Below are 26,746 nucleotides of genomic sequence, written 5' to 3'. Positions count from 1 at the left end.
CAATGAACATTTTCTCTTGGACTGCTGCTGAGCTGCCTTAGGTTTGCCAGGACAAGGCAGGCAGACTATTTCCTTGGGAAGTCTGCAGTATTGTTATCTTGTTATCTTTCCTCCTACCTTGGTCATTTTCTTGAGGGAATTCACATCTAATTTTTTGCCTGGAGAGTGGAAGTCTGACATTCAAATTCTTAAAATCTCAAATATATTATTTTGGCTGCAGCGTATTTTACCCACTAGTGTTGTAGACAATGAAACTGAATGGGTGGTTACATGGATGTATGAAATATATTTGCTTGAAAGAGACTGAAATCTAACGTTTCTGCTATAAATTGAATCTGGTCTTAATGCCTGTCTATTTCAGGTATTTCTATTTAGGAAACATGATCTACTAATAAAATTTAAGAAACAAAATATTTGGAAGTTCAACTAGTAAAACAAAAGAAGAGGAATGTAAATTGGAAAGTTCTCTTGGCAGAAGTCATGTACTCTGATAACTATGTGTCTTCCTCTAAAATACATTAAATGCATGAAGTAGAGATTTTGAACATGCAATGAATTTTTGTAAAACTCCTTTATTCTTTACCAAAGTCACATTGCCTTTAGCAATGATAAAGTAACATCACAAGGGATTTTGTTATGGATGCATTTCCTACATGGTTGATGAAAATTATGTACAGCAATAAAACCAATTTTTATGAAATAGCAAAGTAGAATGATCTTGTATATATTTATTTGATGCATTCATCAAGCCACTTTCCTCTAAAAAATGTGCTGACGAGCATTAATTGATCAAGGGAAAGAATCTATTTATTTAATAAACAGAACAAAGATAGGTCAGAGACCAAAATTTAAGAACTGAGACTATGAAGCTTTTGGAAGCAACTGCAGAAGAAATGCTCCAAGACACTGGAGAGGGGATGACTTCTTAGACAAGACCCTCAAAGCACAGGCAACAAAATCAAAACTAAACAAATGGCATTATATGCAAGTCAAAAGCTTCTGCACAGCAAAGGAAATCATCAACAGAATCAGGAAAAATATTTGTAAGCTAACTATCTGATAAAGAATTAATCATCAGAGTACATCAGCAACTTAAAAAAGAGAGCAAGAACAACAGAAAACCAACAACCAGTTAAAAAGTGGCCAAAGGAACTCAACAAACAGTTCTCTAAGGAAATACAAATGTCTAACAAATCTTGGAAAAAATGCTCTACACCGCTAGCCAACAGGGAAATACAAATCAAAACTGCAATGATAAATAACCGCCTTTTCTTAATTGTTAAAATCCACGATATAGAATAACAAATGATGAGAGGATATGAAAAAAGGGGAACTCTGGTACACCATCTGTGGGAATGTAATTCGTTCAAGGACCGTGGAAAATAGTATGCAGATTTCTTAAGAAACCAGAAGGAATTTGTCATATGATCCTGAAATCCCACTGGGTTTATACATATAAGGTATTAGCATCATGTATCAAAGAGATACCTCCACCACCATGTTTTTTGCAGCACTGTTCACAACAGACACAGCAAGATAATGCATAAGAAAAATATGGTATATATCTATAATGGAAGTTTTATTCAGGTATAAAACATAGCAACACTTGGTCGGTGCCAAGGCTCACTTGGCTAATCCTCCGCCTGTGGCGCCGGCACCCCATGTTCTAGTCCCAGTTGGGGCACCGGGTACTAGTGCCGGTTTCTTCTCTTCCATTCCAGCTCTCTGCTGAGGCCCAGGAGGGCAGCGGAGGATGGCCTAAGTGCTTGGGTCCCTGCACCCTCATGGAAGACAGGGAGGAAGCACACAGGTTCCTGGCTTCAGATCGGCACAGCGCCGGCCGTAGCGGCCCTTAGGGGAGTGAACCAATGGAAGGAAGACCTTTCTCTCTCTCGCTCTCACTGTCTATAACTCTTTCTCTGTCTCTCTCTCTGTCTGACTCTGCCTGTCAAAAAAAAAAATAACAACACTGGATGTAACTGAGGACATCAGTTAGTGAAATCAGCCAGAGAAATACAAATATCACATGTCTTCTCTTATATGTGGAAGCTAACATTTTTAAAATCAAAACACAAAATCATAAAGAATGCTTTTGTATATCACTATTGCTCAAAACTTTGTTTTATAACCTTGTCAAACCTATGGTTAAGACAATTATACTACTCTTGTGGAACCGTGGTCTTCCTACCTTTCCTTGTTGAATACTATGATTAGTGGTGAATTAAGACTGTGAATAATAAAGTGGATTAAAACTATACCTCATAAAAATAATGAAAAGAAGAGAGACAAGGGAGGGAGAGGACGGGGGAGAGAAGAATGTGGCTGTCTTCCTGGAACAGCACCTATGAAATTCATGAAAATTTATTTTAAAAATAATTTAAAAATAAAGAACATTACACTAGTATAGTTTTAATGATCTGTGATTACTTTAAAATTTATGCTATATGGGTAAATGGTCATTTTCCATTGAACTGTTCATACCTGTTGCTTATTTCCCACTAAACTAGGGCTTCTGTTTCTTTTACCCTTTTTTTTTTAAAAAAAGATTTACTTTATTTACTGTATTTACTTGAAAGGAACAGTTACATACAGAGAGGGAGAGACAGGAAAAGAGATCTTCCATCTGCTCACTTCACTCCACAAATGGCCACAACAGCCAGGGTTCAGCCAGGGTTCAGCCAGGATGAAGCCAGGATGAGGCCAGGAGCCCCTTGCCCCTTGCCCCTTGCCCCTTGCCCCTTGCCCCTTCCCCCTCTCCCTCTCCCAAGCACTTGAGCTATCCTCTGCTACTATCCCAGGTGCATTAGCAGGGAGATGGATCAGAGGTAGAACAGCCAGGATTTGAACCAGAGCTTGTACGTGATACCACAGTGCCAGCCCCATGTTTTACTTTTTAAACTTCTTACTTCAAAAAGCATTTACCAAAGTCATATCATCAACGATGTTTTTCATAAGGTTTATGGGTTCATTTGCCAGGCAGAGTGACAGAGACACAAAGAGAGAGCCTCCACCTCATGACTGACTTACTCCACAAATGCCCCCAAAAGCCAGGACTGGGCCAGGCAGAAGCCAGGAGCCAGGAACTACATCTCTGTCTCCAATGTCGGTGGCAGGAACTATGCACTTGGGCCATTGTTTGTTGCCTCCCGAGGAATTACCAAGAAACTGAATTGGAAATGGAGGAGCTGGGACTCACAACAGGCAGGTTGATGCAGGATGCTGATAACCCAAATGCCAGTTTAACCTGCTGTGCCTCAATGCCCACGCATTTCTAAACTTTTCAGATTATTACTCCATCTTAGTCCATTTTGGATGCTGTAAGAAAACACATTACACTGGGAAGTTTATAAACAACAGGGATTTATTACTCACTCTTTTGGAGGCTGGTCACTCCAAGGTCACAGTGTTAGGGGACGCGGTGTCTGGTGAAGCTTCGGTGGCTAATGTCCGTGCACCGTCATATGGCAGAACTGCAAAGGTATAAACAAGCTGCTCCATCAAGCCATTCTTAAAAGGGTGCTGTGGCATAGTGGGTAAAGCCACCTTCAGGCCTGGCATCCCACATTGGCACGGGTTTGAGTACCAGCTGCTCCACTTCTGATCCAACTCTCTTCTCTGGCCTAGGAAACCAGTCGAAGTTGACCCAAGTCCTTGGGCCCCTGCACCCACCTGGGAGACCTGGAATAAACTCCTGGCTCCTGGCTTCAGATTGATTCAGCTCTGGCCATTGTGGCCATTTGGGGAGTGAACCAGCAGAAGGAACACTTTCTCTCTGTTTCTCCCTCTCTCTGTCTGTAACTCTGCCTCTCAAATAAGGAAATAAAACCTTTTTTAAAAAATAAGGGCAGTGACAGCATTCTCAGATTTGCCCTCATGATCTAGTCAGCTCCCAGCATCTCTGCTCCTAAATAACAAGACACAGAGTATTACATTTCAACACATGCTCAAAAATTTTGAGAAGATTAAAAAAAAAACAAGATAATTCTCAGAGGGGATTCCATACAGAGGAATAGGGAAAAGGAGGACTGCTATAAGCTAGGATAAAATAGGAAAAAAGGCAGAGAAAGTGCATTCCCAGGGGAGAGTGGAGATTCTGTAAGAGGAGGAGAGATGCTGTGGATCTGTGTGGAAGCTGCAACAAGCACTGATACAACACAAGACGCAGCAGGTGAGAGCTGGAGAAAGTGCCGGCTCTGAAGAACAAGGTGAGATCACACTGCAGTGGCCCATGCCACTGCTGAAATAGCTGCAGAGACAGCCTAGCAGACTGTCTTGGATGTGTCATGGACCCTGTGAGTAACAGGGTATCCTCTACCCCAGCAGAAAAGAGAGCAATTCTCCCCATCCCCTCACAACAGACCCTGACTAGCAGCTCAGAGAGGGCAGGCACCATTTTGGATGTAAGTAGCTAGTAGCTGCAGCAGCTCTCGTGCAGGCTCCCAGCAACAGTCAGGGAAAAGGCGCCATCTTGTCTCAAGTAGCAACAGCCCAGGGGCACACACCCAGCAACAGGCAGGGAGAAGGAGCCATTCCGACATCATCACTAGCTGCAGGGACTCTTCTAAGTGTCCATAAACTGGCAGGGAGAAGGCATGATTGTGAAACAAGCAGTGCTGTGGCCAGTAGCTCTTGTGGACATGTATGACCAGGGATTTCACCACAGGGAAAAATCTGTGTTCCCCAACGACTTTCAGTCTGGCTGGAAAGACTGACAGGGGGCTGCAAATGCACCTATGACTATCACGAGCCTTAGCCTCTCAACATAATGCAGGCTCTGGAGCTCAAACTGCCTAAGTGGAGCACCCCTAGGCAACTGGTTCTCAGCTTCTCCATGGACAGAACAGGTTAGTGGGGTGGTGTGGATCTTCTGCACCCTGTGTCTATGGGAGCCCTGGTACTGAGACTGTGGGAACCCATGCATGCAGGAGAGGGTGCAAGGTGTAGCTGCATTTCTGGGAGATTACTGTGTGTAGCTCCACAAGCTCAGCACCCTGGCTGCCTGGGGTGGGTCACTGCAGCAGGATCTGTGCTCACACTGAACACTGCACAGATCCTTTGTGCCATTCATGCAGAACCACAGAAGAGAATAGTACCCACTGAGGGCTAACACCTGGGTTAGTCTCACCTTGGAAAAGAGGAGTGAGGGTGTGATTATACCAACAGCAGTGACCATATCCTCTTTTCTATTAACAAGAGGACAAGAGGAGATCTAACATGCCCAATATGGGTGTTACCCTGGACACTGGTCCCACCCTGGAGCAGTGACCAGAGCTGCCTAGTCACAAGCAGCACACACCTCTGGGTATTCATTGAAACAGCAGACACTCCACTAATTCACAGAGACACAGTCCAATAATAAAAGCCATCAGAGGGAAAAAATTAAGTATCTCCACAAATGCATAAATATAAAATGCAGAAATTCAAGAAACAAGAATAAAGAAAATAACATGATGCCCCCGAAAAAAAAACACAACACTGCAATATTGGAAGGTGAAGAAATTCATAAAATTCAGGGAATATATTTCAAAAAATTAACTGTAGGCTTACTCAGAAGTAATCAGAAGCAAAACCACAAATTAAATAAATCCGTAACTGATATGCATGAAAATTTTCCCATGAAATTGAGATTTGAAAGAAAAATCAAAATTAAATATTAGAAATGAAGAGTACAATAGATCAAATTTAAAAAATGCGATGGAAAGCCTTAACAACAGACTCCATAAGGCAAATCTCTGTAAAATTAAGAGTCAAAGAAAAAGAAGAAGAAATTAGAAAAATGTAAAATAGGGTTGGAGATTTATGGGATACTATCAAATGACCAATATATAGAGTCTTAGGGGTTACTGAAGGCATGGAGAGGGAGATTGGATTAGAAGGCCTTTTAGTGAAATAATTACAGAAAACTTCCCAAATTTGGAGAAAGAAAGTGATGTCCAAGTACAGGAAACACACAGCACTCTTTTTTTTTTTTTTGTCAGGCAGAGTGGACAGTGAGAGAGAGAGACAGAGAGATAGGTCTTCCTTCTTCCATTGGTTCACCCAATAATGGCCACTGCAGCCAGCGCACTGCAGATGAGGCACCATGCTTATCTGAAGCCAGGAGCCAGTTCCTTCCCCTGGTCTCCCATGCGGGTGCAGGGCCCAAGCACTTCGGCCACCCTCCACTGCACTCCCGGGCCACAGCAGAGAGCTGGACTGGAAGAAGAGCAAATGGCACAGAATCCGGAGCACTGACCAGGACTAGAACACAGGGTGCCGGTGCCACAATGGGAGGATTAGCCTACTGAGCCATGGCGCCAGCCATACAGCACTCCTAATACACATGACCAGAAAAGACCTTCTCTACAACATATTGTGGTCAAATGCTCCACAGTAAAACATAAAGAAGACTCCAAAATGTGCTAAAGAAAAATATCAGATTACTATCAGAGTATCTCCAATTAGACTCACAGCTGACTTCTCATCAGGAATTACTACAAAGAGCTATAGCTCAACAAATCAGGAAACCTAGAAGAAAAACATTCCTGGACACACACAACCCACCAAAATTGACACAGGAACACACAAAAAAGCAACCATACCAATAAACAAAAAAGAAATTGAATCAGTAATGAAGATACTCCCAACAAAGAAAAACCTAGGATTGGACAGTTCCACTGCTGAATTCTATTAGACATTCAAAGAAGAACTAAAACCAATTCTTCTCAAGCTATTCAAAACAACTGAGAGGGAAGCCTTCCAAACTCCTTCCATGAAGACAGCATCACCTTAATTCCTAAATCAGAAAAGGATACAACAGAGAAATTACACACAAATGTCCCTGATAAGCACACAAAAAAAATCATCATCAAAATACTAGCCAATTCAATACAACAACATATAAGAAATGATCATTCATCTGGACAAAGGGGGTCTTATCCCTGGTACAGCGATTATCAACATTCCCAAATCAATGTGATACACCACATTAACAAACTGAAGAACAAAAAACATATGATTATCTCATCATTAGCATGGAAAGCATTTGATAAAATACAACACCCTTTCATGATGAAAACCTGAAGCAAATCAGGTATAGAACGAGCTTTCCTCAACACAAGCAAGACAATTTATAACAAACCAATGGCCAGCATCTTACTGAATGGGAAAAGTCGTAACCATTCCCACTAAGATCTGGAACCAGAAAACGGTTGCTTCCCTCTCACATCACTGCTATTCAATACAGTCCTGTATGTTTGAGCAAGCGTCATTATGCAATAAAAGAAATCAAAGGGGTAGAAATCAGGAAGAAGGAAGTCAAACTATCCCTATTTGCAGATGCCATGATTATGTATATAGAGGATCCAAAGACTCCACTCAGAGACTATTAGAACCCATAGGCGGTCCCAATATGGCAGAGCAGGGAGGAGCTTACTGCTGTAGCCCAGGAGATTATAGTTTAAAAAATGTGGAAAGGGTAGTCTCAGGGAAGAGTTAGGGAGAAAACGGCAGAGGAAAGTCTACCAAAATTAGAGAGACAGGGTGGACCTACGTGGCAGGCATGGACGCCCATGGCTCAGGACTCCAGCCTACCCAGCCAAGAGCCTATGGACCAGCACTGGAAAGTGAAGTGAGACCAGACCACAGCAGACCAGCCACTGCTGAAAAAGCTGCAGGAAGAGTCTAGAGGGAACCAGGCTTGGAGCCCCATGGGAGATACTGTACTAGACAAACTACAGGAAAAAAAGAAAAAGAATGGGATGGACACGTTTCTCTCTCCCCAATAACTTTACAACAGCATCCTGTAACATGTCAGTAGAGGGGTGTGATTTTGGATATACATCACAGGTGAGCCAGCTCGTGTCTCTACCCATCAATCAGCCAAGTGGAGACTCTTGATTCTGCTGGGGAGAACTAACAGGGGGCCGACAGCTTGTGACTGTGTGAGGCGTCTGTACTTGGACAGGGAAAAAACTCAGGGTGTGTGGGAGGACTCACAGTGTGGCTAGGACTTTGAGCAGTTACAATGGGAGACTCCATATGCTCAGGGTTTCCTGGTTACCGGTTAGAGATACTGTTAGGGAAACTGATCTTACACTGAGGAATGCACAGATCCTTTGTGTGACCCTTGGGACAGAGCGAATAAATGTAACACAAACTTGCGCATGCCCTTATCCCTGGAGAACTGAACAGAGCTCTTTGGCCAAACCCACTATAAGCCTCTAGATTTTCACTGAAAAGTAGACTTTCCACTATCTTCACAGTCATAGTCCAAAGATAAAAGTTGCCACACACCCCCAAAAAAAGAGAAAGTGGAAACCAACAAGTATCTCCACAAATGCCAAACAATAAATGCACCAATTCTAGAAACAAGAATAGGAAGACAACATAATGTCACCAAAAGAATGTGATACTTTGGGGCCAGCACTGTGATACAGTGGGTAAAGCTGCATTTGCAGTGCCAACATCCCATATGGATACTGGTTTGAGTTCTGACTGTGCTGCTTCCAATCCAGCTCTCTGCTCTGGCCTGGAAAAGCAGTGCAATATGGTCAAAGTCCTTGGGCCCCTGCAGCCACATGGGAGATCCCCAGAAGAAGCTCCTGGCTCCTGGCTGCAGATCGGCATAGCTCCGGCCATTGCAGACAACATGGTAATGAGCAGCTGACAGAAGACCTCTCTCTCTCTCTGCCTCTCCTTCTCTCTCAGTAGTGCTGACTTTCAAATAAATAATAATCAAAGCTTAAAACAAAGAACATGACACTTCAATGCTAGATTGTGAAGATGATGAGATAGAAGAATTGAAAGAAATGGAATTCAAAAAATTGATCATAAGATTACAAAGAAGTAGTCTGGCACTGTGGCTCACTTGGCTAATCCTCCGCCTGCAGCGCCGGCACCCTGGGTTCTAGTCCCAGTTGGGGTGCCGGGTACTAGTCCCGGTTGCTCCTCTTCCAGTCCAGCTCTCTACTGTGGCCCTAGAGGGCAGTGGAGGATGGCCCAAGTGCTTGGGAGACCAGGAGAGAAAAACAGCTCCTGGCACCAGTGCAGCCTTGGCTATTTCAGGTATCTCAGAATTCAATCAGTGGATGAGATTCTTTCTCTAATTCCCATTCTCTCAAATAAATGAATAAAAATTTTCAAAAATTTCAAATTTTCAAAAAATGTTGACTTTATCCCCAGCCCATACTTTGCTTTGCCTAAGTGTTGATGGCACGTATAAATATAAAGCTTTACTATTTCAATTTACACTGGAAGAAGACACTACAGAAAAGGAAAGGAGGGGCTGGCACTGTGGATAGCAGCCTAAACCTTCACCTGCAGCACAAGTACCCCATATATTCATCGATTCAAGTCTCAACTGCCCCACTTCCAATTCAGCTCCCTGCTGATGGCCTGCATAAAGGAGTGGAGGATGGTCCAAGAGCTTGGACATCTGCATGCCCATGCAGAACCGTGGGTACATGGGTAGGGACTCCTGTCTCCCAAGTTTGGCCTGGCACAGCTTGGGCCACTACAGCCATTTCAAGTGTGAACCAGCTGATGAAGGACCTTTCTATCTGTCTTTCCCTCTGTCTGTAACTCTGCCTCTCTAATAAACAGATCTTTAAAAAAAACAGAAACAAACCAGCCATATGCTTCAGCAATCCCACCACTGGGTCTACACCCAAAAGAAATGAACATTATTCTATCAAAGAGATACCTCCACCACCATGTGGATTGCAATATGGTTCACAGCAATCACAAGGAATAAACATGGATTTATTTATAAAGATTAAACAAAGATTTCTATCATCAGATGAATGCATAAGGAAAACATGGTATAGATTGACGATCAAATGTTATTCAGGACTTAAAAATAATGAAATTTTATCAAGTGGATCAAAATGGAGTTACTGGAGGACTTCATCTTAGAGAAATCAGCCAGAAAAAGAAAAATACCCACATGTATTACCTTACATGTGAAAGTTAACTTTTTGAAAAAAAAATCAAAACACAAAAAAAGAAATATAAATGTGAATGTGTATCACTACTGTCGCAAATATACTCCTATAAAACTTTGTTTGAAAACTGGACAAAACAATGGTTCAGAACAGAATACTGGATCTGGAATTATGGCATAGTAGGTTAAGCATCCATTGTAGTGCCGGCATCCCATATGGGCACCAGTTTAAGTCCAGCTGCTCCACTTCCAATCCTCTTCCTTGCTGATGGCCTGAGAAAGCAATGGAAGATGGCCCAAAGGCTTGGGCCCCTGCAACATAGCGGGAAAGATGGAAGAAACTCTTGGTTCCTGGCTTTGCACTGGGCCACCTCCAGACATTGTGGCCATCTGTGGAATGAACCCATATTTATGGAAGACCTCTAACTCTACGCCTCCCTCTCTCTGTAACAATACATCTCAAGAAAACTAATGTTTTTTTTTTTTAAAAATTAATTTCCTAAAATAAAAGATCATACTGCTCCAGTAGAACTTTATTCTTTGTACCTTTTTCCTATGAATATTATGGTTACCCTGAATATTACATGGATTATAATCATATCATGAAAAATAGATGAAAAGAGCAAAGGAAGGAGGGGAAAGGGGAAGAGAGGAAATTCTGGGTTTATTCTTAGAACTGTACCTACACAATGCATGAAATATGTTCTCTTTTCATTCATTTTAAAAACAATTGAAGGGGTAGGGGCTGTGTGGCAGTGTGTTAAATCCCAGGCTTGAAAGGTGAGCATCCCACATGGGCACAGGTTCTAGACCCCAATGCTCCTCTTCTGATGTAGCTCTCTGTTATGGCCTGGGAAAGCAGTAGAAGATGGCCCAAGTCCTGGGGCCCTGAACCCACGTGGGAGACCCGCAAGAAGCTCCTGGTTCATAACTTTGGATCGGCTCATTTATAGCCATTGTGGCCATTTGGGGAATGAACCAGCAAAGGGAAGACCACTCTCTCTACCTCTACACCTCTTTCAGTAATTCTGTCTTTTAAGTAAGTAAAAGTAAATCTTAAAAAAAATTTTGAAAAGAAAAAAGAATGTAGCATTAGTATAGTTGTAATGATCTGTGATTACTTTAAATTTAGGGTGTATGGGAAAAATGGTCATTTTTTCATTCCACTGATTATACTTGTTGCTTATATTCCCTATAAACTAGGGTTTCTGTTCTTCCCTTAATTTTATGAGATTTACTTTGTTTATTACAAAGACACTGTTACATACAGAGAGAGAGAAAGAGGGATAGATCTTCCATCTGCTGGTTCACTTCTCAAAGGGCCAAAACAGCCAGGACTGCACCAAGATGATGACAGGAGCCAGGAGCTTTTTCCAGGTGACCCACATGGCTCCTAAGTCACAAGCACTTGGGCTGTCCTCTGATGCTTTGGTGCTTTAGCATGGAGCTGGATCAGAAATGGAGTAGAGACCCGTGCTGTGGCATAATGAGTAAGGCCACCTGCTGCAGTGCCGGCATCCCATATGGGTGCCAGTTCAAGTCCAAGCTTTTCAACTTCTGATCCATCTCTCTGCTATAGCCTGGGAAAACAGTAGAAGATGGCCCAAGTCCTTGGGCCCCTACAACTGTGTAGGAAGACCCTGAGCAAGCTCCTGGCCCCTGACTTTGGATCAGTGCACCTCCGGTAGCTGTGGCCTTCCAGGGAGTGACCCAGTGGATGGAAGACCTCTTACTCGCTCTCTCTACCTCTGCCTCTTTATAACACTGTCTTTGAAATAAATAAATAGATCTTGAAAAAAAAGAAGTGGAGTAAATGAGATTTGAACCAGCACCTGTATGGGATGCCAAATATTGGCTCAACCCTACTTTTTGGTTACTGAACTTCTTATTTGGTAAAGCACTTAGCCTTTTACTAAAATGCAAATATAAAAACCATCCAAAAATGGATGAAAGGAAGGAAGTAAGGAAGGGAGGAACAAAGGGAGAAAGAAAGGAAGAGGTACACTGGGAAAGACAGTTTTGAAAGCAGAGCAGAAAAGGGAATGTCAGCCGGCGTCATGGTTCAACAGGCTAATCCTCCGCCTAGGGGCACCAGCACACTGGGTTCTAGTCCTGGTCGGGGTGCTGGATTCTGTCCCATTGCCCCTCTTCCAGGCCAGCTCTCTGCTATGGCCCAGGAGTGCAGTGGTGGATGGCCCAAGTGCTTGGACCTTGCAACCCACGGGAGACCAGGAGAAGCACCTGGCTCCTACCTTCGGATCAGTGCAATGTGCCAGCCGCAGTGCACTGGCTGCGGCGGCCTCTGGAGGGTGAACCAGGCAAAGGAAGACCTTTCTCTCTGTCTCTCTCTCTCTCTCTCACTGTCCACTCTGTCAAAAAAAAAAAAAAAGGGAATGTCGTTTATTCTTAGAATTATTCTATAAAATATACCCAACAATTATTTTAGCCTAAAAAACAAATACAGGCCGGCGCCGCAGCTCACTAGGCTAATCCTCTGCCTAGCGGCGCCGGCACACCAGGTTCTAGTCCCGGTTGGGGTGCTGGATTCTGTCCCGGTTACCCCTCTTCCAGGCCAGCTCTCTGCTGTGGCCAGGGAGTGCAGTGGAGGATGGCCCAGGTGCTTGGGCCCTGCACCCCATGGGAGACCAGGAAAAGCACCTGGCTCCTGGCTCCTGCCATCGGATCAGCGCAGTGCGCCGGCCGCAGCGCGCTGGCCGCGGCAGCCATTGGAGGGTGAACCAATGGCAAAGGAAGACCTTTCTCTTTGTCTCTCTCTCTCTCACTGTCCACTCTGCCTGTCAAAAAATAAAAAAAATAAAAAAATAAAAAACAAAAAAAACAAATACAAGTCAGCGCCGTGATTCAATTGGCTAATCCTCCACCTTGAGGTGCCGGCACACCGGGTTCTTGTACCGGTTGGGTCGCCAGATTCTGTCCCAGTTGCCCCTGTTCCAGGCCAGTTCTCTGCTATGGCCCAGGAGTGAGTGGAGGATAGCCCAAGTCCTTGGGCCCTGCACCTCATGGGAGACCAGGAGAAGCACCCGGCTCCTGCCTTCGGAGCAGCATGACGCGCCGGCCACAGCACGCCAGCCGCAGCGGCCATTGGAGGGTGAACCAACAGCAAAAGAAAGACCTTTCTCTCTGTCTCTCTCTCTCACTGTCCACTCTGCCTGTCAAAAATAAAAAAATAAAAAACCAAATACATCCACTGGAGACAACATCAATCTTTAATAGAAATTTATATAAAACAGGTAAGCACTCACATTTCAGGAAAATTAAATACATAAAATTTGCACATTCATAAAATTCTGTACATGGAAAATCCTGACTTTCATAAAAATGTAAGCTTGCAAATCTTTCTGTAGAAATAACCTAAAAAATAAGAGTATAAAGGCTATATAATTCAGAATAAGTGTGACTCAAAAATAACACTGCATTGTAAAGAATGACACATCCTATAAAGTAAAACATAAGGAAGAATTTGCATTCCTAAACAATGTGACAGTGTGAAACAAAAAGACATGGTTTGACAGATCATAAAATAAAGGAAATATCAGAGATGGAAAAAATCAAATGAGGAATAGCAAGTACTAGAAAGTATACATTGCCCGCGGCTCACTAGGCTAATCCTCCGCCTAGCGGCGCCGGCACACCGGGTTCTAGTCCCGGTCGGGGCGCCGGATTCTGTCCCGGTTGCCCCTCTTCCAGGCCAGCCCTCTGCTGTGGCCCGGGAGTGCAGTGGAGGATGGCCCAGGTGCTTGGGCCCTGCACCCCATGGGAGACCAGGAAAAGCACCTGGCTCCTGGCTCCTGCCATCGGATCAGCGCGGTGCGCCGGCCGCAGTGCGCCGGCCGCGGCGGCCATTGGAGGGTGAACCAACGGCAAAGGAAGACCTTTCTCTCTGTCTCTCTCTCTCACTGTCCACTCTGCCTGTCAAAAAAAAAAAAAAAAAAAAGAAAGTATACATTGCAACATAAGGGGAAGATATTTCAAGAACTCCTACCTGGTAAAGTCCTGCAGGACTAAGTCATCCCCAGCCCCCAAACAGCAATGGGAACAAAAACTCCATGAAAGCAGAAGCTTTCACACAGAGCTGCCTAGAAGGATATGGAAAACATGCACCACGACAAAGCTGTGTGCAGTTCATCAAAATGTCTTGAAAGCAAACTCACAATCACTTCTTTCCACAAACTTTTCAAAGTACCTCATGTTGGCCCCTGCATTACATTAAATAACTAGAACAAATGCTGGCACATAACAGAAACATCTTTGAAAGACAAAGAAATACACCTTTACCAAGAGAGAGTCCTCTGCCCAAATTCAGATTCTATAAGCTGACCTCAAGCCACAAATTTCAATCCAGGCTAGATCAGGTTCTTGTCTTCCTAAGCACAACACCAATCCAGTTTTCTCTCACATAAGCCTCTCTCCATCCCTGGTATTCCGGAGACTTTTGTTGAAGTTTCCTAATTAACCGTGCACTCATACCACAGTCCCTAAGAAAGACCACACTATACCCCTCACCATTTTCTTACCCTCACTTTTCCTAAGGTCTGTCCCAGATCTAACACTTGGAGACTCCACCAGTTCTACTAGTAGACCTACCAGCTCCTCCCTATTACAACTCTACTGAAAGTCACCTGACCACCTCCATACATTCCTTCCATTTCCCTGTCTATATCCAGGATGGCGATATACAGAAATTACCTGATTTCAGCTCCCAACACATTGCATGCCCCAGGTTCTTCCATGGCATCTAACAATCCAATCACACCACACAATTTACTTCCAATCCCATCATTCTTAGCCCCGAAATCTAAAACCCAAACTTTTATTAACACATCTCTCCAAACCAGACTTCTTGGGTTTTGTACTCTGACTCAACAGCACACACTTGTCCTCCAGGTCTCCCTCCCATTTCCTGCATACCCAAGTATTCCCCTATTACCATGTTTTTTGGCCCCTAGTGCTCTGCAGAGCCCTGGGGAACTCATTCTCCAACATACTACCCACTCCTGTTTCCATGCTCTCACACTCTGCTGAAGCCCACCAGGCCCCTGCATTTCTCCCCATGCCTGTGGGGCTACCCCACATGACCCTCCCTGCCACAGGGTGGAAGTCTACATCGTGTCAGCCTGGGCCGCCCAACCCCTGGGAACGGGCTATCCCTTCCCTTCCCCTTGTGCACTCAGGACATGGACACAACTAAGGGGGCCACATATGCTCACCAGTTGCTTCTCTCCCAGAAGAAGGTCCAGCTGACATTGAGCAGGAAGCTGTGCAGTCTCCAGAACTGGAAGAACACCCGGCAGCTGAGCTTCAGCGTCCACTCTGGGTGAGTTTCACATCCGTGCTCTGTGGGAGGGAGCAGAGTAGACAGACATCCACTTCTTGGCTTCCTCACAATAGATCTGCTGCCCCCCCGTGCCTCCAAACCTGCAGATTTGGGGGGAGAATGCTGCTGGGTAGATGCCCTGGGCATCTCTGTCCCATAAGCTTAAATGCAGCAAATCCCTCCTGCACTCTCCAAGCCTACCATACCGCTGCAGCCTATAACACCTCTCTCTCTCTCCCTCTCTCTCTTGCTCACCTGTTCTCACAATGTTTCTCTCTCTGTAATTCTTGCAAAAATGCAATAAAGCTTTTTTTAAAAAAAACACATTATCATCTCATTAGATACAGAAAAATAACCTGAAAAGATTCAATCCCATTCATTATTAAGAAAAAAAAAAAAAACCGCCACAAAGTAGGTATAAAAGGAGTAGGTATCAAAATCATAAAGGCTATGTATGACAATTCGAAGCCAATGGCATGCTGGATGGGCAAAAAGTGAAAGCATTTTTGTCAAACATGTAACACAAGGATGTCCCCTTTTACCACTCTGACAGAATGCAGTACTGTAAATTTTCACAAGAGAAAGAAAGGAGTAGAAAGGAAGAAATAGCACCTAGATTATAAAAGAGAAACTGAAATTCTAAATGCTTGCAGGTGACATGCTATGGTACGAGAAAAAATGAAAACAATCCACCAAACACACTGCTAGAACCGGTGAAACAATTAAGTGAAGTCACAGGTTACAAATAAGCATACTGTGTAAGCAGCAGTGTTTATTCCTTAATGATGAACTCACTGACACAGCAATCAAAAAAATCCCAAAGATAATAACAACAGAAATCAAATGTTTAAGACTAAATGTAACCAAAGAAGCCAAAGAGCTCTATCATGAAAATCGCCATACACTGATGAAAGAAATCACCAAGGACACAAAAAATGGAAAGATATCCCTTTTGGTGGATTTGAAGAATCAGTATAATTAAAATCTCTAACCCACCTAAAGCTACCTAAAGATTCAATTAAATTTGTATCCAAACACCGATGACATTCTTTACAGAATTACATAAAACAAACCGAAAATTCATACAAAATCACACAAGATCCAGAATAGATGAGGTGTTCCTGAGAAAAAAGACAAAACAAAATTAGCCTAGATGCCTCACAACATCTGATTCAAAGTATTCTACAAATCTACACTAAACAAAATATCAAAGCACTTGCAGAAAAAGTGACACACAGACCAATGGAAGAAAACAAGGTGAGCTCCAATATTAATCCAAATATGTACAACACCAGATTTTTAGGATTCAGACCTATCCACTGGAGTAAGGAAAAACTCTTCAACAAATGCTGTTGGCAAAAATGGATGTATCTGTGTAGAACATCGAAATTAGATTCATAACTCCCATAAAATAGGAAAATCAACTCAAAACGGATCAGAGACCTAAATCTATAACCCGAGACTATGAAGCTTTTTGAAGGTAATACAAAGAAAAGCTCGAAGGCACTGGAATAGGCAATGGCCCTTGCAAAAGACCCTCAAAGACCAGCAGAAAAATCAAAACTAAACAAATGGGATTAAATGAAATTAAAAGCTTTGCACAGCAAAGGAAGTCATCACAGATGGAAGAGACATACAACAGAATGAGCAGAAGATATCTGTCAGCTACCTATCTGACAAAGGATTAATATCAAGAATACATCTGCAACTTAGAAAAAAATAGCAGCAAGAAAAACACAACCAATCCAGATATAAAATGGCCAAAGGAACTCAACAGAAAGTTCCCCATAGATATACAGATGTCCAACAAATACAGGAAGAAATGCCCAACATCATAACCTATGAGGGAAATGCAAATCCAAACCACAATGGGATATCAGCTCACACGTACATACTGGCTAAAACCCAAAGATCAGAGAGTCACAATGATGAGGAAGATGTGGGACAAGAAGAACACTTACACACTGGTGGTGGAAATGTAAATTGGTGCAGCTGCTGTGGAAAATGGTATGGAGATTTTTAAGAAACCAGAAATAGACTTGCCATATGATGGAGCAACCCATCAATTGGCTATAACCCAAAACACATGAACATATTGTATCAGAGAGATACGTACACCACAATATTTATTGCAGTATGCTTCACGGCAGCGAAAACAAGAAATTTTCATCAGATGAATGCGTAAGCATAATACTATACATACACACACACACACACACGCGTGCGCACTCTCACACAGTGAAACAACCTTACAAATCCCTCTTTCCACAAACTTTTTCAAAAACCCTCATGACGCTCTCTGCAATACCTTAAATAACTAGAACAAATGTGGGTACATCACAGACACTACTTTGAAAGCAAAAAAAAAAAAAGAAAAAAAACACATTTACCAAGAAAAAGTCCTCTGCTATAATTCTGACTTCTATAAGCTGACTACAAGCCACAAACTTCATTCCCAGGCGAAATCAGGTTCTCCATGTACCCAAGCCCCCTATTAACCCTTATTTTATTTCAGATAAGATCCTCTCCAACTCTTGGTACTCTGTAGACTTTGGTCGAATTTCATGATTAAATCAGCACACATTCCCAGGTCCCTCCTGCAAGTTCCCTCGGCCTGCCTCCTGATACCCTTTCCCTCACTTTTCCTAAGGTTGCTCCCCAGGCCCTGTCCCGGGTCTAACACTCTGATGCTCCACTAGTTCTTTTTTTCCTTTTCTTTTCTTTTTTTTGACAGGCAGAGTGGACAGTGAGAGAGAGAGACAGAGAGAAATGTCTTCCTTTTGCCGTTGGTTAACCCTCCAATGGCCACCGTGGCTGGCGTGCTGTGGCCGGCGCACCGCGCTCATCCGAGGCAGGAGCCAGGTGCTACTCCTGGTCTCCCATACAGGTGCAGGGCCCAAGCACTTGGGCCATCCTCCACTGCACTCCCAGGCCCCAGCAGAGAGCTGGCCTGGAAGAGGGGCAACCAGGACAGAATCTGGCACCCCAAACAGGACTAGATCCCGGTGTGCTGGAGTCGCAAGGCGGAGGATCAGCATAGTGAGCCTCGGCGCCGGCCTCCACTAGTACTTACATGTAGACCTACCGGCTCCTCCCTATTACAATTCTCCTAAAAGTCGCCTGCCTTTCTCCATACAATCCTTCCATATTCCCTATCACAGGATAGTGACATACAGAAATAACCTGTTTTCAGCTCCCAAAACCTTGCATGCCCTAGGTTCTTCCATTGAATCTAACCCTCTACTGCCGCTGCATGAAGTACTTACAATCCCATTGTCCTTAGCTTGAAACTCTAAAACCCAAACAACTACTACCATGTCTCCCAAAACCATACATCTTATGTTTTGTACTCTGAGTCAACACATGCAGTTCTCCTTCCAGGTCTCCCTCCCACTGGCTGGACAACCAGTCTTCCCTTCTTAGCATGTTCTATGGCCCTTAATAAACTACAAAGAACCAGGGAACTCATTCACCAACATCTTATTCACCTCTGTCTCTGTGGCCCCCACTCAATTCTAGGAATGCTAGGCCTCCACATTTCTGTCTCTACATGTATATAGGGCTCCCCGACTTGACCCTCCATCCCAAAGGTTGGAAGTCCACCTTGTTCTCAGCCTGGCCAGCCCAACTGCAGGAACAGGGTTCCCTTCCATTCCCTCCGCTCCCCTTTGGGCCCAAGGGCTGCCATCAACAGGACACAGCCACATGTACTAACCAGCTGCTCCTGTCCAGGGTGAAGGCACAACTGGGTTTTACCAGGAAGCCAAGGAGGTTCCAGAAATGGAAGATTACCCAGCAGCTGAAATTCAGCGTCAACTCGGTGTCCAGTTCCATATCCATGAAAATGTCTGCAAAAAAGTTTTTTTTTTGACAGGCAGAGTGGACAGTGAGAGAGAGAGAGAGACAGAGAGAAAGGTCTTCCTTTGCTGTTGGTTCACCCTCCAATGGCCGCCACAGCTGGCATGCTGCGGCCGGCGCACCGCGTTGATCCAATGGCAGGAGCCAGGAGCCAGGTGCTTTTCCTGGTCTCCCATGGGGTGCAGGGCCCAAGCACTTGGGCCATCCTCCACTGCACTCCCTGGCCACAGCAGAGAGCTGGCCTGGAAGAGGGGTAACCGGGACAGAATCCGGCACCCCGACCGGGACTAGAACCCGGTGTGCTGGTGCCGCTAGGCAGAGGATTAGCCTAGTGAGCCGCGGCACCAGCCAAAAAAGTTACAAAACATTAAAGAAATGGAAGAAGACACACAAAAATGGAAAAATCGTTCATACTGATTCACTGGCAAAATTAACATAATGCAAATATCCATTCTACCATAAGCAATTTACAGACAAAATGGGATCCTAAGCAAAGGTCTAATAGCATTTTGCCCAGATGGAGAGAAAACAATGCTAAAATTCATATGAAAACACAGAACATCTGAATAGAGAAAGCAACCTTACACAACATTGACAAAACTCGAAGCATCGCAATAACAGATTGCAAGACACAGAACAGGACAGTTACAATCAAAACAGCTTGGTATAGTAAAAAAACTGACATACAGAACAAAGGAACAGAAAAGAAACATCTGAAATAACACACACATATCTACAACTAATCTATCTGTCAAGAAGGAGCCGAAGATCAATCCCAGGTACAAGGGACAGTTTCTTCAAAAAATGGTCCTGAGAAAACTGCACAGATATGCAGAACTCTGAAAGAAGACCCATACCTTACACCTATACAAAAAGCAACTAAATGGCTGGCGCTGTGGCTCAATAGGCTAATCGTCTACCTGCGGCGCACCACACCGGTTTCTAATCCCGGTCGGGGCACCGGATTCTGTCCCGGTTGCCCCTCTTCCAGGCCAGATCTTTGCTGTGGCCCAGGAGTGCAGTGGAGGATGGCCCGGATCCTTGGGCCCTGCACTCACATGGGAGACCAGGAGAAGCACCTGGCTCCTGGCTCCTGGTTTCAGATCAGTGTGGTGCGCTGGCCACAATGCGCCGACTGCAGTGGCCATTGGAGGATGAACCAACGGAAAAGGAAGACCTTTCTATCTCTCTCTCATTGTCCACTCTGCCTGTCAAAAAAAAAAGCAACTAAAAACACTTCAAGGAACGAAATCTAAAACTCAGTATCATCAAATTACTAGAGAACACTAGTCTACTCTGGGTTAATTTCACATCCGTGTCCTCTGGGAGGCAGGAGGGGAGGCAGGCATCTGCTTCTCGGTTTCCTCATGGCTGAGCCACCGCCCACCCCCACTGCCTCTGAACCTGCAGATTTCGGGGGAGAATGCCACTGGGAAGCCCCAGTTCCCAAATCCTTTGAGGCAGGCCCTGGGCATCTCTCTGTCCGTAAGCTTAAACGCAGCAAATCCCTCATGCACTCTCCAAGCCTACCGTAACACTACCGCCAATGCCACTGCCAGCTGGCCTCAACCTCGACACCACTCCCACAGACATCGCCTACTTCTCCCCGAGGCCTACTATGCAAGCACCATCCAACTAACACCTGCCCCTTCCTCCAAGAATACACAGTGTCAGCGGAAGAGGCCACACTACCTTGAAGAACCACGGGCTGCAGCCTGAGCCCCAGCCTGACATGCCTTTCCTGTGCTCACCATCATCAGGAGCACTCCAAGGGCATTGTTGCTCCCAATCCAGCCCACCAGAAGCTCAGGGCAGTGTGGAGCTCTCTACACCTCCCGTGCTAACACCCAGCCACTCCCACATGGTGCACAGCTCTGCCAAACTGCCCATGGTCACGGCTACTGAACGACAGATACCCACCCAGCATCCTGGCCTGGTCAGTTCCGGGGCTGCTGCCTGGAGTCAGACAACCAAGTGTGCAATGTGTTGTGCCACAGACAGGGAGGGAGGGTTGGGACTATCACCGTGTATCTAAATTGCATTTATGAAATGCATGGAATTTGGATCTCTTAACTAAAAAACGGTATCTTACAAGAACACCTGAACTGTCTTCTCTTGGTCGTTTCCTAGCCCTTTCATTATGTCACAATTATAGATGACGCAGTCACTCATCACTGTGTCCTGGGGAACAGGCTGCCCTGTTTGAAGTCCTAACTCAGAACTTTTCATCTCACACTAGCAGAATACACATTCTTCTCATCAGTCCCTGGAACATTCACTAGGACACAACATATGATAGGCCAGAAGCAAGCCTAGTAAACTCAATGACTGAAATCATTTCACCCATCTTCTATGACCAAAATGCAAGGAAACGGGAAATCAACAACTCAAGAAACTCCAGAACATATGCAAACACATGGAGACCGAGGAACATGCTCCTGAATGAATGGTGGGTCGTAGGAGAAATCAAAATGGAAATCAAGAAATTTCTGGAAATGATTGAAGATAACAGTACAACATAACAAAATGTATGGGACACAGCAAATGCAATGTTAAGAGGGAACAAAAATCAGTATATTTAGGAATAAATTTAATCAAATAAGTGAAAGAGCTCTACAATAAAAATTATCAAACACTGACCAAAGAATAATCAAGGACACACACAAAAAAAGGAAAGATATTCCTTACTTGTGGATTGGCAGAATGTGTATCATTAAAATATCTATTTCATGGAAAGAAATCTACAGAATACCAATGACATTCTTTACAGAATTAGAAAAAACAACCCTCCAATTCATACAGAACCACAGAAGATCCAGAACCACTAAGGTGATCCTGAAGAAATAAAAATCAAGCTGGAGACATCACAATACCTGACTTCACAGCGTACTAAAAAAGTGTACTAATTAAAACACCATGTGCCTGGCAATAAAAAAACTGATACATACCAATGGAGCGAAACAGAGAATCCCTAAGTTAATCTAAATACTTATGGCCACCTGATTTTTGACAAAAGGGTTCAGACCTTTCATCAGTGTAAGGATAATCTCTTCAACAAACGGTGCTGGCAAAGCTCGATGTATTCGTGTAGAAGAATGGAATTAGATCCATATCTCTCATCATTTATAAAAAATAAACTGAGATGGGGCAGCCGTGCACTTCTCAGAAGACTGTTCTTACAAGTATGGTCAAAAACAGTGAGGCCAGATACCAGTGTTGTGGTGTAGTGGGTAGGGCCACCAGCAGCGCTGGAATCCATTGTGGGGAACAGTGCCTGCCCTGGCTGCTCCACTTCTGATCCAGCACCCTTTTAGAGGCCTAAGGAATGGCTGTTGAGGGTGGGTCGATTGTTTGGGCCTCTGTCACCCTTGTGGGGAGACAACGTGGGGCCCCCGGCTCCTGGCTTCTTATAGCCAGTGGATGAAACATCTCTGTCTCTCCCTCCCTCTCTGATACTCTGACTTTCAAATAAACAAATAAATCCCCCAAACAAACCAAAAAATCTGTAGTGGTTTCTCATTAAGGGCTTGAAGTCTTGTGGGGGAAAGTTCATCAGGCTAACTAGAGGAGAGAGGAAAAAAAAGGGGGGACCAGTATGGACACAAGTCTCTCTCTCTCCGCTCACCTCTAAAAAGCAAGCAAGACAAAGAGCAGGCGTCATTTTGGACATACTTAAAGCAGTGCCCGCCATCAGCCAACCAGAAAAACCTGACTCTGGGGGGGTGAAATAACAGAAGGTTAGGACCTAGTGAATGCATGGAGCTAATGAACTGAGATTGTGAAAAAAGAGATGGTGGGTGAGAGAACTCAGAGTTTATGTGAGTACTCGCCAGAGACGCTACAATTTGGTAACCTTGGCAACCTGGTGGGAGACTGCAAGGGAATTTGAGCCCACAGTCGGGGTACCACAGAGTCTTGGTGTCATCCTTGGGAAAGAGCAGATGAATGTTGAACCCACAGGAGCCAGAGATCAGAAGCTGACTGCCTAATATTCCGCTCAGCTGTGCGGAAATTCTTCCCTTCTGAATCAAAAAAAAAAAAAAAGAAAGAGAGAGAGAGACAGAGAGAGAGAGAGATTTACCATGCCTAACCTGGGTGTGTCACCTTTGGCAGACCCTTAACCCTGAAGAACCAAACAGAGCACTCTGGCCACACCCATCTCAAGCCTCTAAGGCTCCATCAAAAGCAGACAGTCCACTTAATACAGTCATAGTATATAACAAGAAAAAACACCACAGCGAGGGAAGAAGAATCCAAAGAATATCTCCACAATGCCAAGCAACAAATGCAGAAACCGAGGAAACAAGAACAAGGAAGACATTATGATGCCCCCAAATGAACAAGACACCCCAAGCCAAGATTATGAAGATGATGAGATAGAAGAAATGCAGGATACGGATTTCAAAAAAATTTATGATAAAAACATTTAGAATTTTTCAAAAACAAATTCTTGAACTGCAGAAATCCTTTCTGGACAGGATAGAAAATCTCTCTCATGAAAATGAAATCTTAAAGAGGAATCAAAATGAAATGCAGAAATTAGTGGAAAAGGAAAGTGTGATAGTGAAGAGAAATCTAATCTCCAATTAGACTCACAGCATCTACAGGCTAGGAGGGAATGGTGAGACATTGCCCAGATATTAAGAGAGAAAAACTGCCAGCCCAGAATATTATATCCTGCAAAGCTCTCATTTGTGGATCAAGGTGAAGTAAAGACCTTTCAGAGCAAACAGAAATTGAAAGAATATGTCGCCACTCGTCCAGCACTGCAAAACATGTTTAAAGATGTGTTAAACACAAAGATATAAACACGGGCATCAATATGAAAGAAGGTAAAGTAAGGAAACCTCACAGCAAAAGATCAGAGGAAGTTCAAAGCACATATTAGAAAATATCTTTGAGAAAATGGCAGGGCAAAGTTACTACTAATCAATAGTCACATTGAACGTTAATGGCCTCAACTCTAGAGTTAAAAGACACAGATTGGCTGAATGGGTTAAGGAACAAAACCCATCTATTTGCTGCTTACAAGAAACACATCTTTCCAACAAAGATGCATGCAGACGAAGTGAAAGGCTGGAAAAAGATATACCATGCCAACAGAGATGAAAAAGAGTGGGTGTAGCCATCTTAATATCAGACAACATAAACTTTACCACAAAAACTGTTAAGAGAGACAAAGAGGGACACTATATAATGATTAAGGGATCAATTCAACAGGAAGATATAACGATTATCAATGTATATGCACCTAACTACAGGGCACTGGTTTATTTAAAAGATATGTTAAGGGACTTAAGGGGAGAGTTAGATTCCAATACAATAGTACTGGGGGACTTCAATACTCCATCTCAGAAATAGACAGATCAACAGGACAGAAGATCAACAAGGAAACAGTAGATTTAAACAACACTATAGCCCAAACAGATATAACAGATCTATACAGAACTTTTCATTCTACATTTAAATAATTTACATTCTTCTCAGCAGTACATGGAACCTTCTCTAGGATTGACCACAGACTAGGCCATAAAGCAAGTCTTAGCAAATTCAAAAGAACTAGAATCATACCATGCAGCTTCTCAGACTATAGGGGAATGAAGTTGGAAATTAGCAACTCAGGAATCCCTAGAGCATACACAAACACATGGAGATTGAACAGCATGCTCCTGAATGAACAATGGGTCACAGAAGAAATCAAAAGAGAAATCAAAAACCTTCTGGAAGTAAATGAGGATAAGAGCACAACATACCAAAACTTATGGGACACAGCAAAAGCAGTGTTAAGAGGCAAGTTTATATCAATCGGTGCCTACATCAAGAAACTGGAAAGGCACCAAATAAATGAGCTTTCAATGTATCTCAAGGATATAGAAAAACTGCAGCAAACCAGACCCAAATCTAGTAGGAGAAGAGAAATAATTAAAATCAGAGAAGAAATCAATAGGATTGAATCCAAAACAACATTACAAAAAAAATCAGCCAAATGAGGAGCTGGTTGTTTTTTTTTTATTATTATTACTCAGCATCTTTATTCTTAAGGCAATGATTTCCAATAATTAAAAATTGTGAAGACGATACAAATGCCTATAGGTAGATCACTTGGTTTGGGGGGATAGTAAGACTCCACATGACTTAACTCTCCTTCAGGAGCTAGATTTTATTTTTAACTTTTATTTAATGAATATAAATTTCCAAAGTACGGCTTATGAATTACAATGGCTTCCCCCCCATAACGTCCCTCCCACCCGCAACCCTCCCCTTTCCCATTCCCTCTCCCCTTCCACTCACATGAGGATTCATTTTCAATTCTCTTTATATACAGAAGATCAGTTTAGCATACATTAAGTAAAGATTTCAACAGTTTGCTCCCACACAGAAACATAAAGTGAAAAATAATAGATGATTTTTTAAATGATGATGAAATCAGATCAGACCTATTGTCATGTTTAATCCCAGTGAGAGTCAAGTTGGGAATTGCTAATTTCTTCAACAGATCAGTTTAGTATGCATTAAGTAAAGATTTCAACAGTTTGCACCCCCATAGAAACACAAAGTGAAATATACTGTTTCAGTACTCGTTATAGCATTAAGTCTCAATGTACAGCACATTAAGGACAGAGATCCTACATGAGGAGTAAGTGCACAGTGACTCCTGTTGTTGACTTTACAAATTGACACTCCTGTTTATGGCATCAGTAATCTCCCTATGCACCAGTCATGAGTCTCCAAGGCTATGGAAGCCCCTTGAGTTTTCCGACTCTTATCTTGTTTAGACAAGGTCCTAGTCAAAGTGGAGGTTCTCTCCTCCCTTCAGAGAAAGGTACCTCCTTCTTTGAAGACCTGTTCTTTCCACTGGGATCTCACTCACAGAGATCTTTCATTTAGGTTTGTTTGTTTTGTTTTGTTTTTTGTTTTTTTTGCCATTGTGTCTTGGCTTTCCATGCCTGAAATACTCTCATGGGCTTTTCAGCCAGATCGGAATGCCTTTAGGGCTGATTCTGAGGCCAGAGTGCTATTTAGGACATCCGTCATTCTATGAGTCTGCTGAGTATCTCGCTTCCCATGTTGGATCACTCTCCCCTTTATTTATTCTATCGGTTAGTATTAGCAGGTACTAGACGTGTTTATGTGCTCCCTTTGACTCTTAGTCCTTTCATTATGACGATTGTGAACTGAAATTGATCACTTGGAATAGTGAGATGGCACTGGTACATGCCACCTTGATGGGATTAAATTGGAGTCCCCTGGTATGTTTCTAACTCTACCATTTGGGGCAAGTGAGCTTGAGCATGTCCCAAATTGTACATCTCTTCCCTCTCTTATCCCCACTCTTATGTTTAACAGGGATCACATTTCAGTTAAATTTCAACACTTAAGAATAACTGTGTATTAATTACAGAATAAAACCAGTCATATTAAGTAGAACAGACCAAAAAAAAAGAACTACTAAGAGGGATAATGAATTAAGTACTTCATTAACAGTCAGGGCTATGCTGATCAGGTCACCGTTTCTCATAGTGTCCATTTCACTTCAACAGGTTTCCTTTTTGGTGTTCAGTCAGTTGTCACCGATCAGGGAGAACATATGCTATTTGTCCCTTTGGGACTGGCTTATTTCACTCAGCAGG

General features: G+C 43.4%; 1 protein-coding gene across 1 annotated transcript in view; it reads right to left on the bottom strand.

The window, feature by feature from the left end:
- Window positions 1-26,746, bottom strand: part of LOC127489004 (uncharacterized) — a 115,342-nt gene that overhangs the window by 46,945 nt on the left and 41,651 nt on the right. The window contains exons 2-3 of the transcript XR_016226101.1: window positions 15,151-15,277; window positions 3,373-3,470 (exon numbers count right to left, since the gene is read on the bottom strand). The gene's annotated coding sequence lies outside the window, so the exon portion shown is untranslated. The remainder of the gene's footprint in view (window positions 1-3,372; window positions 3,471-15,150; window positions 15,278-26,746) is intronic.

This window comes from Oryctolagus cuniculus, chromosome 19 (assembly GCF_051225735.1).
Source record: "Oryctolagus cuniculus isolate XC-2025 breed Fujian yellow rabbit chromosome 19, ASM5122573v1, whole genome shotgun sequence".
NCBI classification, from domain to species: Eukaryota; Metazoa; Chordata; class Mammalia; order Lagomorpha; family Leporidae; genus Oryctolagus; species Oryctolagus cuniculus.
This window is presented reverse-complemented; position numbering and strand designations above follow the sequence as displayed.